Source organism: Aythya ferina (assembly GCF_964211825.1).
Source record: "Aythya ferina genome assembly, chromosome: 2".
In the NCBI taxonomy this organism is placed as follows: Eukaryota; Metazoa; Chordata; class Aves; order Anseriformes; family Anatidae; genus Aythya; species Aythya ferina.
In genome coordinates, this window is record NC_140297.1 from 131,647,658 (window position 1) to 131,661,078 (window position 13,421).

A 13,421-nucleotide genomic window follows, 5' to 3' on the forward strand; every position below is an offset into this window, starting at 1 on the left:
TGAGGAGCGTGGTGTTGTGGAGAAAGTGAAAGCAGCACAATCTGTGTCCAGAAGTGTATTATCTTCATACACCTTATATTTATACACCATACATGTATACACCCTATAAACACAATACACACAGTTTCTGAAAAAGTCCCTCCGTTGAGCTTGCATCTTGAGGTTACCACGTGCCTATTTTTCTAGAGCTGCCTTTATTTTTAGTTCCCTACACCCCACACTTCAGCCCTTTATCTGTCAGGTATTCGAGGACTTTGGATATTTGGGATTTCTGTGTGTCAGCAGCTTGCTAGCACAGTAGCAGTGACTGCTGTCAGACATCTCCCCGTGCTCACAGCGGTGGGCGCTGTTAGATGCTGGAACAGAAAATATTCCCCCTCGTGTTCGAACACAGCACAGCTGATCTGATTGCTTGTAACATGCCTGGTACCTTAAAACCTGGCCAGTGAGATGATCCAATCTGTGACTGCAAACAGTAGCCTAGTCCTGTTGCATTATACACTAGTATTATACACTAGTATTATACACTAGTCTGGGAGCTACTGACACCACCGGAGTGTTATGCTTCTTCTGCTGGGATTGTATTTCTAAAGTCAAGGGAAACTGTGTTTATTTATTTATTTATTTATTTATGTGTCATTGTTTAAATAGCACATCAGACTGTTTGGAATTTATTTTGAACTTTTTTTTTTTCTTTTAATTGATATTGTTCTTTTCAACTGATTTCCTCAGATTTGGCAGGGTAGCTTGCATTCATTGTGAGTAGAATTAATAGAGTTGAAAAGCATTTGTCAAGGACTGGTACAGAAGCCATGGCACACATGGAACGTTTTTGGATCTAATTCTCCATTTAAATTCCCAAGTCTGTTTTAAATATGTAGTACTCAACAGGGGTAATATAATGAACTTTTGAAATGTGTTTTATAATGTCTGAGGAGATTTAATCAACTGCATTTTGAAAATCACACTGCTGAACCTGATATGCTCAACATTTCACTTCGTCTCACTCAAGATACAAATGTCCTCCAGCATATAGAGGCGGAAGAGAAAAACTGCTAGAAAGAAGAGAATTTGAACTTCTATTTGCTCAGAACACTTTTTTTTTTCTTCAAAGTAGTCAATCATATCTGAACATTATCATAGTGTTTTTCTTCTTCAGTAGTCAATCATATCATAGTGTAGTTTTTTTTTTTTTTTTTACTGTAAATGTTTATTTTAAAGTTTGCTACCTGTTGCAAGTTACGTAAAATAAATAAATAAATTAATTAATTAATTAATCAATCTCTACCAACATTTGAGTTATGCATCTTTTTCAGTCTGTCAGACAGTCATCTATCCTAGCAGCTTGTGACATGACATTTAGTGTACAGTTTAACACTATATTTTCAAGAGCCCCCAAAACAATATTGAAGTCAGTTTTCGTTATGACAGTGTCGATTGGGAAGAGTCCTATCCCAGATTCTTTGAAGAGGACAGGGTATCATCACAGTGAGCAGGTATGGGAAGGACTGAGGCTGCATTTCTTCGGTCATTCGGAAATGCAACGGAAGTCAGTGGAATTTCTGGCCGCTGAGGAATGTGGGCTCAGTGCCTTCACATCACAAGACACTATTCACCCACAGAGTCATCTGGAATGACTGCTTCTTCACTAGGGTAGGAGAAGCTATGCGGGATTATGGTGAATTAAAATGCGGTCTGTTTCCTTCCTGCCGTTTCCCGCAGTACTTCTTCTTCCCTGTATGCTCTGGCTGGAGCAGTTCGTAAAGCTTTGCTTCATTTCCTTCTGTTAGCACAAAACCTGTGGTTTTCATTGCAGGTTGGACTGAGCCACCCTGTGGCAATACCGTGCATTTCACTTTATTGAGTTGACATGACTGCAAAACGAGTTACTAAAAGTCTAGGAGACTGGACAGCGTTTCCTGGACTGCCCCGGAGTATTTTTTCTGCACTTGTTGGTACCAGATTCCACTCATGTTCTGCCTCCATCCACTAGTTAGTAGGTTCTCCAGAGTACTAATATATTTATTAAAGGCTCGATCAAAGTCTTTTAGGCCATTGTAATCCATTGTGCCAAAGACATGAATTTGCTAATGCTAGCTGCTTAGCTAGCTTAATTTAACCTTGCATATGGCATAGGGGTTGCAGAATCAGAAAAACCCAGTAGTGTAAAATAACTTTATGCAACCTCTGTGAACTTCCCAGCACTTTCTCTGATGTGAAAACTAATGCAGGAACTGCTAAATTGTGCAACACTAGTAGTCTAAGTGGTCTACTAATTCCTTTTTTTTTTTTTTTTTTTTTTTTTTTTTATGTTATAGGTAACTCTGGGATAATCTGTTATTGAACTAAATGTAGCTTCTGCTGTGCTACTTGAGGTATGGTGCAGTATATTTTCAAAGTCCCACTTGCTCTCATGATCACTTGAAACACTGAGGGTAGATTATCAACGAGATTATGAGATTTAGGCAAATTTTGTATTTAAATTGGATGTAGGCACTCAGATTCAATTGTATTTTAGAATTCAGGCATTCAGTCCCATTATGTTTCATTGGGATTTGAGCCTTTTTCTCTCAGGATACAGTGAAACCTATGACTAAAAGTATATTTGTTTAATGACAAAGAAGACAGTTTTGTTTCTCAGCTGTAGAACCTTTGGCATTACAAGTAATGGAATTTCTCCTAAAGGCAATTGTTTCTGGAAGGCAATTCCTTCCAGTTTCAAAGCTACATAACCTTAAAGAAGTACAACTAGATGTTCTGAGAGGAGACATAAGCATTGAAATGGAGATTCTCATAACATATGGGCATCCAAATCCTGAGTTGTAATGCTGAAATACTTTAAGCAGTTGCCAAGTCATTCTAATGTATATCTACATACATATCTACCTCATAAATACTACATGTGTGTGTGTATGTATTGCCTTTGAATACTTACTGTATTAGTGAGATGCTTCTTCAGCACTTCTTCAGAGGAACCTTGGCTTTTAAAGGGCTGAAAAAGTTGATGATTTATATATACTCTTTGAGAGCTCCTTGGAGATTGTACACAGTTTCAAATGTCAAGTGGCCAAAAAGGACTGAGGGAAAGGTAAGAGACTGGTTTTAAACTCAGTTGCTGGCTGGCTTTTTGCAGGTTTTGTCTGACTATTTGTGATTTGCTGCTCTGTGGCTGGGGCATCTCTGTCATGCAGTATGGACTTCTGGAAGCCTGCACTCCTCATTGAGAGCATGAAATATCACTCTGAGGGTTAAGGTCAGTTCTTTGTTCACTGTAGATCTTTTATGGTTTCTAGCACTTTAGTTCTAGCTCAACTTTTGATTTTCAGACTTGTCCTTTTTCCAAAATACTCAAGTGTGGGATACCAATTGCCCCTTTTTCTCCTAGCTGATTGCTATCAGTCTGGTACAATCAATATATTATCTTCTGATGCCTGCCATAGACCTTAGTTGTGATATAGCTTTACACCTAAATCGGTTTCAGGGTGTTACTTTGGTAACAGACTTCTTATAGAACAAAAACAATGAATTAATAGATGTTTCCCAGAATACCAGATTCATGGGTATAGTTCAGCTGCCATGTATTATTCTGGTAATTCACTGAGCTACAATGAGGATTTAAACATTGCTTTCTATTCACTTATGCCTGTTGTCCTTCTCTCTGAGATTGGAGTCCTCAAGTGAGAAAGCAGAAGCAGTGGCCTCTAAAGAGTTAAGGAATCCCTGCCTATCAGAAGGTAGGCCTACTTTGACTTATAGGGATTTTTTTTTCTCTCAGGGATTGTTTCTGGGTAGAGAAGCTTGCAGGCTTTATGACCAATATTTTCAGATGAAAGAACTGTAAAATGGATTTTTAAATAATGAGGTACAACATTGGCTTTCTTCCTGTGACAGGTATTGGGATCTCAAGCACATGGTGTCCTACCTTCTTCCTTCCTTTTTGTCCTCACTGTTAGCATTGTCAGCCTCTGTCCTAGTTGGGTATGTCTTGCTTTGACTCCAACATACACAAGTCACTGTGATCACAGATTGCTAATTATGATGCATTATTAATAAAAAAAAAATATAGAGGGGCAATCTGAGGAAATGATTGTATTAATGCTTGGACAAAATTGTCCTAGAAAATGACAACTAAAGAAGCATTGGCAACTGTTTATTTTTCTGGAAAAAAAGAGCAAAATAGGTGTTTTTCACAATAGGTGGAAGAAATGACATTCCAGTGTAGACCAATGACACTGCAAGGCCACACCTCTTTGAAAGGTTGGGGAGTGGCTCCTGAGGAATGGTAGAAAGAAAATGTCACATGTATCTTCAAGAAGAACAAGAGAGTGGATCTGGGGAGCTGTAGGCCTAATGTTAATTCATGAGAATGTGATGAAATAAATAAACCAGGAAACCATTTCTCAACATGAAGGACATGAAGGTGAGCAAGGTGTATTTATGGAGAATCACATTACCAACCTGTGAGCCTGATGTGATGAAATTACTTTGTAGGTGAGGACAGAGAAATGGAAGTTGTTTCTCTTGGCTTAAGTACGGCTTTTGACACTGTTTCAAATAACGTTGTCATAGATAAACTGATCAAGTATGGGCTAGGCAAGTGGACAATATGGTGAGAACTGGCTGAATAGCTTGGCCTGGAGGCATATGATCAGTGGCACAAAGTTGAATGCCAGACACTATTGGTGTATCCCAGGGTTGATACTGGATCCAATCCTGTTTAACATCGTTATGTCCATGGTGATGGTACAGAGTTCATTTTCAAGTTTGTAAACAATATAAAACTATGAGAAGTGGTTGATAATACTAAGTAGTGCCATTCAGAGGGTCCTTAACAGGCTGGAGAAATGGTCTGGCAGGAATCTCATGAAGGGAAATGCAAAGTCCTGCTCCTGGGGAGTCATAACCCAGCAACTTTGCAGAAGAGGCGCTGGGGCTTCTGGGGGACACCAAGTTGAAAAGGAGCCAGCAATTGTACCCTTGCTGCAAAGAAGCCCAAGAGTATCCTGAGCTCAATTGCCAGGAGTGTTGCCAGCAGGTTGAAGAAAGTGATCTTTTCCCTCTGCTCTGTACTGGTGAGTCCACACCTAGGGTACTGTTTCCACTTCTGGGATCCCCAGTATAAGAGAGAGGTGGACATAGTGGAGAGAGTCCAGTGAAGGGCATGATGACGATTAAGGGCTTGGAGCATCTGACAGTGAGGAGAAGCTGAGAGATCTTGGATTGTTCAGCCTAGAGAAGAGAAGGCTCAGGGGTTACAACATTTGCTCATAATACTGTTTATGTTAGTAAAAAATAAAGCTAGCTGCAAAAAGGTGTGTAAGCAATGCAGAGAATAGCACAAATGGGACAAGTGCAGCCCAGCGATGTCCTTGTAGAAAGCTGCACCTCTCTGGTTGAGCGATGGAGGTCCTGGTCTGGTCACATCCACCCTCCAGGTCTGTCTGTTTCATGTGTCCCTGTGGCCAGTAGACACCCCTCCTGGGCCAGCCATGCCACCCATCCCGTTGTGACATGGGCCACTACCAATGTTCTGCCCACTGTGACACGGCCACCACATCACCAGGGTGGTGCCAGGAGCTGGTGGCTGCCTGCTGTGACATGGCCACATCACCAGGGCTGCTGTAGCACTGAGACACGGCTGTCACCTTCCACCATTCAGGCAAGAAGAAACAATTACATAATAAAATAATAATAAGAAGAATAAGAATCAACTGATAATGCTGGGGAGGGGAATTACGTAGCTGTAGCAGTAATTTAAAGAACAGCAGCTTGGGAAAGGTTAAAAGAGAATTAAAAGCGGCAGGTCCTGTCCACTTCCAAGAGTTTTAAAGACTCATGCTGTTGCCTGTTGCTGGGATTTGTGGGCTTGAATTTCTTTCCCTGACATGAAGTGAGTATCCTGTGATACACACTTCAGTTGGACACTGGAACACAATGCATGTCCTCGGTACACTGCAAACTATTACAGCCTCTTTAACTGTTAGGACAAGAGGCAATGGACACAAAATGGAACACGGGAGGCTCCCTCTGAACACCAGAAGCACTTCTGTATGATGCGGGTGACAGAGCACTACCATATGTCAGGGGTGTTGAACTAGGTGATCTTTAAAGTCTTTTCCAACCCAAGCCGTTTTATGATTCTTTGATTCTATCTTATCCATGTGCATAAATACCTGATGGGAGAGTGTAAAGAAGATGGAGCCAGGCTTTTCACAGTAGTGTCCAGTGAAAGGTCAAGAGTTAGTGGGCATAGACTGAAACACAAAACTCCATCTGAACATAAGAAAATGCTTTTTACTGTTAAGGTGATCCAGCACTGGAACATGTTTTCCAGTGAGTTTGCTGGTTCAAGATACTTAAAACCTAACTGAATGCAGACCTGAGCAACCTGCTCTAGTTAACCTTGCTTTGAGCAGGGAATAGACTAGACAGTCTTGAAAGGTCCCTTGCACAGAACCATAAATAAGAATCATAGAATATCCTGAGTTAGAAAAAACCCACGAGGATCACTGAGTCCAATTCTTGCGTCTGCACAGAATCTCCCCCAAACCAAGCCATGTGTCTGAGAGCATTGTCCAAACACTCCTTGAACTCCAGCAGGCTCGGTGCTGTGACCACCTCCCTGGGGAACCTGTCCCAGTGCCCGACCACCCTCTGGGTGCAGACCCTTTCCCTAACCCTCAGCCTGACCCTCCCCTGTCCCAGCTCCATGCCGTTCCCTCGGGTCCTGTCACTGTCCCCAGAGAGCAGAGCTCAGCGCCTGCTCCTCCACTCCTCTTGTGAGGGAGCTGCAGGCCGCCATGAGGCCTCCCCTCAGCCTGCTCTGCTTGGGGCTGAGAAAAACAAGACAAATAACTACTCCTCATACATCTTCCCCTCACTATCTTTGTAGCCCTCCTTGAGACACTCTTTGATAGTTTTACAACCTTACAGCCTCAACTCTTCTGTGATTTTGTGAGTTTAGTGGCCTGTCATCCTGCTGTTGCTGTGGAACAAAAAGATACCAGGTGCAGTTTCTATTTCTGTTTTCTTAAAAGCATCTAAAAGCACCTACCTACTGATCAAAGAGTTTGGGAGCACAATTTGTTCTTCTCATTTCTGTTGTGTGATGAAGTAAAATTCAACTTGTTGAAAGTAGACAAGTAATTTTTGAACATACTTTCTGATGCTTTTTTTTTTTTTTTTTTTTTTCTGAATAAGTTTTTTTTTTTTTTTTTTTCCTCCTTGTAATCAATGTAAAAAGAGAAGAAAATTGTAAGGAAAACCCAGGGAGTAGAGAATAAAGAATAATTGTTAATTGAATAGTAGTCTACATGGTTTCTTTTCAATTTGAATAAAATTATTATGGCAGAGATTTCAGGCATTTTGATTGAGGAGTCATATTCATGTGCAATAATGACTTCATTACATGCACTTGAAGCTTCGAGTTTAAAAATGATTAGTTTGCTTTTAGCTAGAAGAAGTGGTTTTAAATGTTCTTTGTTTTTCGTCATTGCAGCATCCACTCACTTTCCTTTTCAGTTTGCTATGATATGTGTAGGGAAGAGGTTGTTCTTTTCTAGCAATAACCTTTTGGACAGAGTGGTACCCTGAATTGTAATTTGACAGGGCAAAGCTTCTGGTCCTTTGGTACTTCTTATGTAGAAGGGCTTGGTTTTCCCTCATAATGCTCTGCAGCTTACTGACTTGTATAGCATGATGTATTTCAGCTTTGATTTGTGAGAGGTCTCAAAAGTGTATATATATTGTATTGTATTGTATTGTATTGTATTGTATTGTATTGTATCTATTGGGGGGGGGGGGGGGGGGGGAAGAAGTAACTTAGGCTTGTTAAAACATGAAATGAACTCAACTCCATTCCTAACTGTTCTATGAGTTTCTGTGTAACTTTGGACAAACCAGTTTACTGCTCATTCCTAGGGTTTGCTATAGGCTTACTAAGCAAGCTAATAAAGTTACAGTGAATGTAATTTTCTTCTAAATCTGGATGGCAGGCATAACTATTACTTGCACAACGTTGTGTTCTGAATTTAAAGTGATGCTCGTCTTCCCGGCACAAGGTGTCCCTGTCACAATACTCTGCTGCACACAGTCACTAAAAAGGGCAGTGTACATTAACTGTATCCAGTGCACAAAGGATGTGAGTTTCATTGTTTTTAACAATAATACAGAAACCTTTATATTTGTTTACAAAGTTCAAATAGCAGCACTGGTGTGAAACAGCTTTGTCTTGGAAAAACATGTGGCGTATTGATATGGAAATGAGCGCAGCCTGTGCTTCAGTATGTGCCAGGATGGCTGCCTTTTGTACTGCCACACTTAAGTGAACTTCTGCGTTGTGCTAAGCTTGTGTTCAAGCTAGCCAAAATTCTAGCAGTGTTTCCTTCCCTTTGAGCAGTAGGCTTTGAAATAGTGTTATACTTCACCTAGTGTTTCACCTAGTGAAATAGTGTTATGCTTCACCTGCAAAGGTGGCACCTTTGCAGGTGAAGTTGGGCAGACTCATGCTCCTACCATTTTCTTGTGAAGTAGCAACATGTAGTTGGTTAATAGAAGGTATTTTGAGCAAGTTTGCTGATGACACCAAACTTGGAGGAGTTGTGGACACGAATGAGGGTGTAAAGGCCTTGCAGAGGGATCTGGATAGGTTGGAGAGCTGGGCGATCACCAACCGCATGAAGTTCAATAAGAGCAAGTGCCGGGTCCTGCACCTGGGACGGGGAAACCCTGGCTGCACGTACAGACTGGGCGATGAGACGCTGGAGAGCAGCCTAGAAGAAAGAGATCTGGGGGTCGTGGTAGACAGCAAGTTGAATATGAGCCAGCAGTGTGTCCTGGCAGCCAGGAGGGCCAATCGTGTCCTGGGGTGCATCAAGCACGGCATCGCTAGTAGGTCAAGGGAGGTGATTGTCCCGCTCTACTCTGCGCTGGTGCGGCCTCACCTCGAGTACTGTGTGCAGTTCTGGGCACCACAGTATAAAAAGGACATGAAACTGTTGGAGAGTGTCCAGAGGAGGGCTACGAAGATGGTGAAAGGCCTGGAGGGGAAGACGTACGAAGAACGGCTGAGGTCACTGGGCCTGTTCAGCCTGGAGAAGAGGAGGCTGAGGGGAGACCTCATCACAGTCTACAACTTCCTTGTAAGGGGGTGTCGAGAGGCAGGAGACCTTTTCTCCATTAACACCAGTGACAGGACCCGCGGGAACGGGGTTAAGCTGAGGCAGGGGAAATTTAGGCTTGACGTCAGGAGGGGGTTCTTCACAGAGAGGGTGGTTGCACACTGGAACAGGCTCCCCAGGGAAGTGGTCACTGCACCGAGCCTGTCTGAATTTAAGAAGAGATTGGACTGTGCACTTAGTCACATGGTCTGAACTTTTGGGTAGACCTGTGCAGTGTCAAGAGTTGGACTTGATGATCCTTAAGGGTCCCTTCCAACTCAGGATATTCTATGATTCTATGATTCTATCATTAGGTGAATATTATGCAATGTTTGTTTCATTTATAGTAAAAACAAACACAACAACAAGAAGGCAACCAAACACCAGAAAATGTTGACGGTTGACTTTGAAAAAGAAAAAAAATCTGTCTTTCACAAGGACCCTGTATCTATTGCTTTCTGTTTATTTAGCCTTTTAGGCTTTTCCTTTTTCAACCCCACCATATGAATTGCAATTCAAGAGTATATTGCACACAGACATGTTAATTTAGCACTAACATTTTCAGGCTGTACTAGGGCTGGAGGCTACTGTTTAATAATTATTATTACTGCTATCTTGCAGAACCCAGAAGTATGCTAAAACATTGCAGATGAATAGAAAAAACATCATTATTTTCAGTATGGATTTGTAATTTTATATTGAACAGGATGAGACAGGTCATGGTAACAAACATTTCAGGCAGAAATTGATAAGAGAGCAGGAATTATCACATGAATATCAACCACTTGTTTTAGGCCTTTGACCTATGATCGTTTATTATCAAACAGTATTTATCATGATGGATGATTACATAGCAAAACGACTCTTAGGAGAGAGGAACTCTAGTGGGAATGGTCTCAGCTGTGGCAGATTTCACTGAACAGTGTGGTAGGAAACCCCCAAATCACAGAAACTGAGAGGCAAGTCTATCATACAATGTATTCTGCACTTCTTGTCTTGCTGCCATCCAGACATGGACCCACTGGATGAAATGTCTGTCATTTCCTTTTGAATTGCCCATGTGCTTTATTTCCTAATGAATGTAAGAGTATGGGAGGAAAGCAGAGGGTGGGATGATCCTGACATGCCAGTAGAGCACAGCCACATCTTACACCCTCACCAAACACTGGGAAAGGGCTCCTGGGCATGAATTTCAGGGACAATAATAGACGGCTAAAACGTCATTCCCCTTAGAAACGTCAAGACAACTGATCATTAGCACATTGCAACATTCCCGAAAACTCAGTGATTTTAAATGAAGGGGAAAAATTAGACACTTGCATGAGTGAATAACATCTTTTATGTGCTGAAGAGGAAGGCAATCTTTAGGATCACTTTTGAAAGAAAACATTTCCGTGGCTGGATATAATGGAAATAACAGGCACTGCGACCATAGGGTGAGATGGCAGAAAACATGAGGGCACTTATAGGAAAGGTAAGCAAATATCCGATGAGTTTTGCTGTTAGAATTATTACAGATATTTCTAAGGAGATATAGTATGTGATATAACAAAACCAATATTAAAAATGGTCAGTCTTTAATAAGAAATCAATTTAGTTATTCCAGTCATGAATATTCCAGTCTGCACAAATGCATACTGCCTGCATAATTTAAAAGCAAATTTAATTTTGATGGTGTTAATTTCAATGGAATAAATGTCCCTAAGTGGTCTGATGTGTTAGCCCGACTCTGTCACTGTACAATATTAAGGACCTGATGTTTCAGTGTAAAGACCTTGGCCTACTTAGTACTGTGGTAGACAACTGCAATTGAATTTTTTTTTAATCTTTTAAAAAAGATACAGAAAAAGGAGAGAAGTAATTAAAGCATTTGAAGCATAAATTATTAAGTGATTTTTTAAAATATAAATTTAAAAATAGAAACTGTAACTATAAACAGAATGTACTATAATAGAACTGTAGTAGAATAAAAAGTAGAAAGTTTTTATTTAACCAGCAACCCTTAATTGCTTTAACTTATATATATAAAGATTTAACTATATATATGTAAAGATTTTATAAGGAAATCTTGCCTTCTGTTAAACTATATTATACTATTAGATATTTTATTGAATGTCTTTTGGGGAAAAAGACATTTTTTCCAAACAAATCCATGTTTTATCTGAGGTGGATTCAAGCTGTTGCTCTTCCTAGATGTTAAGCTCTGACATGGTTTTACTGAGAACAAAACAAGACAAACAAGACCCAAAGGGGAGAGAACAACAAATGTTTTTATGGTTGATGCTGAGTTTTAGCTTGCAGCTTCACCAGTTGAAATGACGGGCACACTATGCCATCTTAGCATCTAACCCAAGACCCAGAAAACCTGCATTAGCAACCTTTCAGGTCATGTGTTGACAATGAAAAGATGTGTTGTTTCGGTTGGCTAAATTGGACTCCTTTCACACCAAACAGGTAAAGAGAAGTAGGAAAGAGCAAAAATAAACCATAGCAAGAAAAAGAGGTAGAGAAGAAATGTTATGTGTTGAACCCAAACATTACATATTCTGGATGATGTTACAGACTAATCTAAAGAACAGCGAGCAATTATATTACAGAGGGAGCTGGACTTCTCTTCCTCTGTGCCACGCAGAATACGGAACTTTATGCTGCAAAGCTCAGTGTATGAATTCTCTGTGCCTGATCCTAAGCTTCTTTGGTGTGAAATGAGTTGTGTACTGTATGCTTTGAGTGGCAGCAGTCTGACTTCTGTGCAAGAGAGATAGTTGAGAGGAAGCATAAATAATACTTTACCATTTCTTTTTGACGTGTAGATCATGCTGTGCCTTAGATGATGAAGATATTTTTGTTCTTTGATATCCTGTGTTCTCACAACAAATTATTATACATCAAAGAAATGAGCTCTGAGTCAAAATGATAGTAAAAGTGATGAGCTAGAAAATAATGTAAAGAGACAGTACCTATGAAATTACTGCATATGTCTGAAGAAAGGGGGGGTAAAGGAAATTGCTCACAAAGTTGTTCAAATGACTTAAGCTGCTGTCTGCAAAATAAATAATTTGGGGTATGACTATTAAAAATGCAGTGTGGTTAAAAGCTGAAGTGTTTGAAGCACTGTATCCAATGCAAAATAAAATTACCGTGTTAAATATTCACACTGAAAATATTTATGACGAAACTTACTTTGATGGAAGACAAGAAGCAGTGTTTTCTGTTATTCTGAGCACAGATTTTCCTCAGGTTCATGAAGTGTCGTCTTGTCTTTGATAGTTCTTCTTCCTGGGGCCTCGATTTAATTACTGAGTTCTCCATTTCAGTTTCTCAGCCAATAAAAAGGAGATAACAGTGCTTTCTACCTCCTTCAGAAATGTTGCAGAAGAATTCAGTATTGAATTGTAGGTGAACAGTGGGAGGTATGTGCTGTATGTACTGAAAGGCCTGGACTGGCACCAGGATCTCCTGAAGCAGTTGGTACAGACTTAACTTTGATACGTAACTACTATATTTCTATCAGCAAACATTTATGAGCTGGCCATATGTTTTTCAGCTGTAGCTTTGGAGCCTTGCCTTGTGCTCCCTTTTTGCTTGTGGTGCTATATATATATATATATATATTTTTTTTTTTTTTCAGAGGGAAAATATAGTGCAGAGGGGTTACTCTAATCTGTGTTCTGGCGATATATTTTGATGTTATGGAAAACTGGAAAACAAATTATTGTCATGTCTTATTAAAGGTCCATGTGTCTAGACCAGACGTTTATTCTGCAGCCAGCTCTTCTAATGAGGGGAAGGGTAACTAACCATAACATGATTGATTTCTGGATAAAGGTCCATCTTTGCCTCTAACCCTAGCGGGTATGTGTATAAAACGAAGCATTTTCTTTATTGCAGAGAATATTGTATAGCCCATCTACAAACAGGGCTTACAAATGAGCATATGTTGAGAAAGACCAACAGATCAGCAGTCTTCCTTTTGATAAAAAAACAAAAACAAAACAAACAAAACAAAACACATTATTTATTAAAAATATGTAGACAAATGGCAAGTACATTTTCTTTGATTATGCTTATATTACTGCTTTGGTTGCCTTGAATTATGATTGCTTGGATAAATGCACCTAAAGACTGACTGTTGGCCTCCAGAAGCATCTCTTTATGTTTTTCAGTGAGATACTGTTTTGTAATTTGCAACATTAGTCTCATTGTGTGAATCTCTACAGATACCTCAGAAACCTTTTCAGGAATAATACAATGGAGGTATGA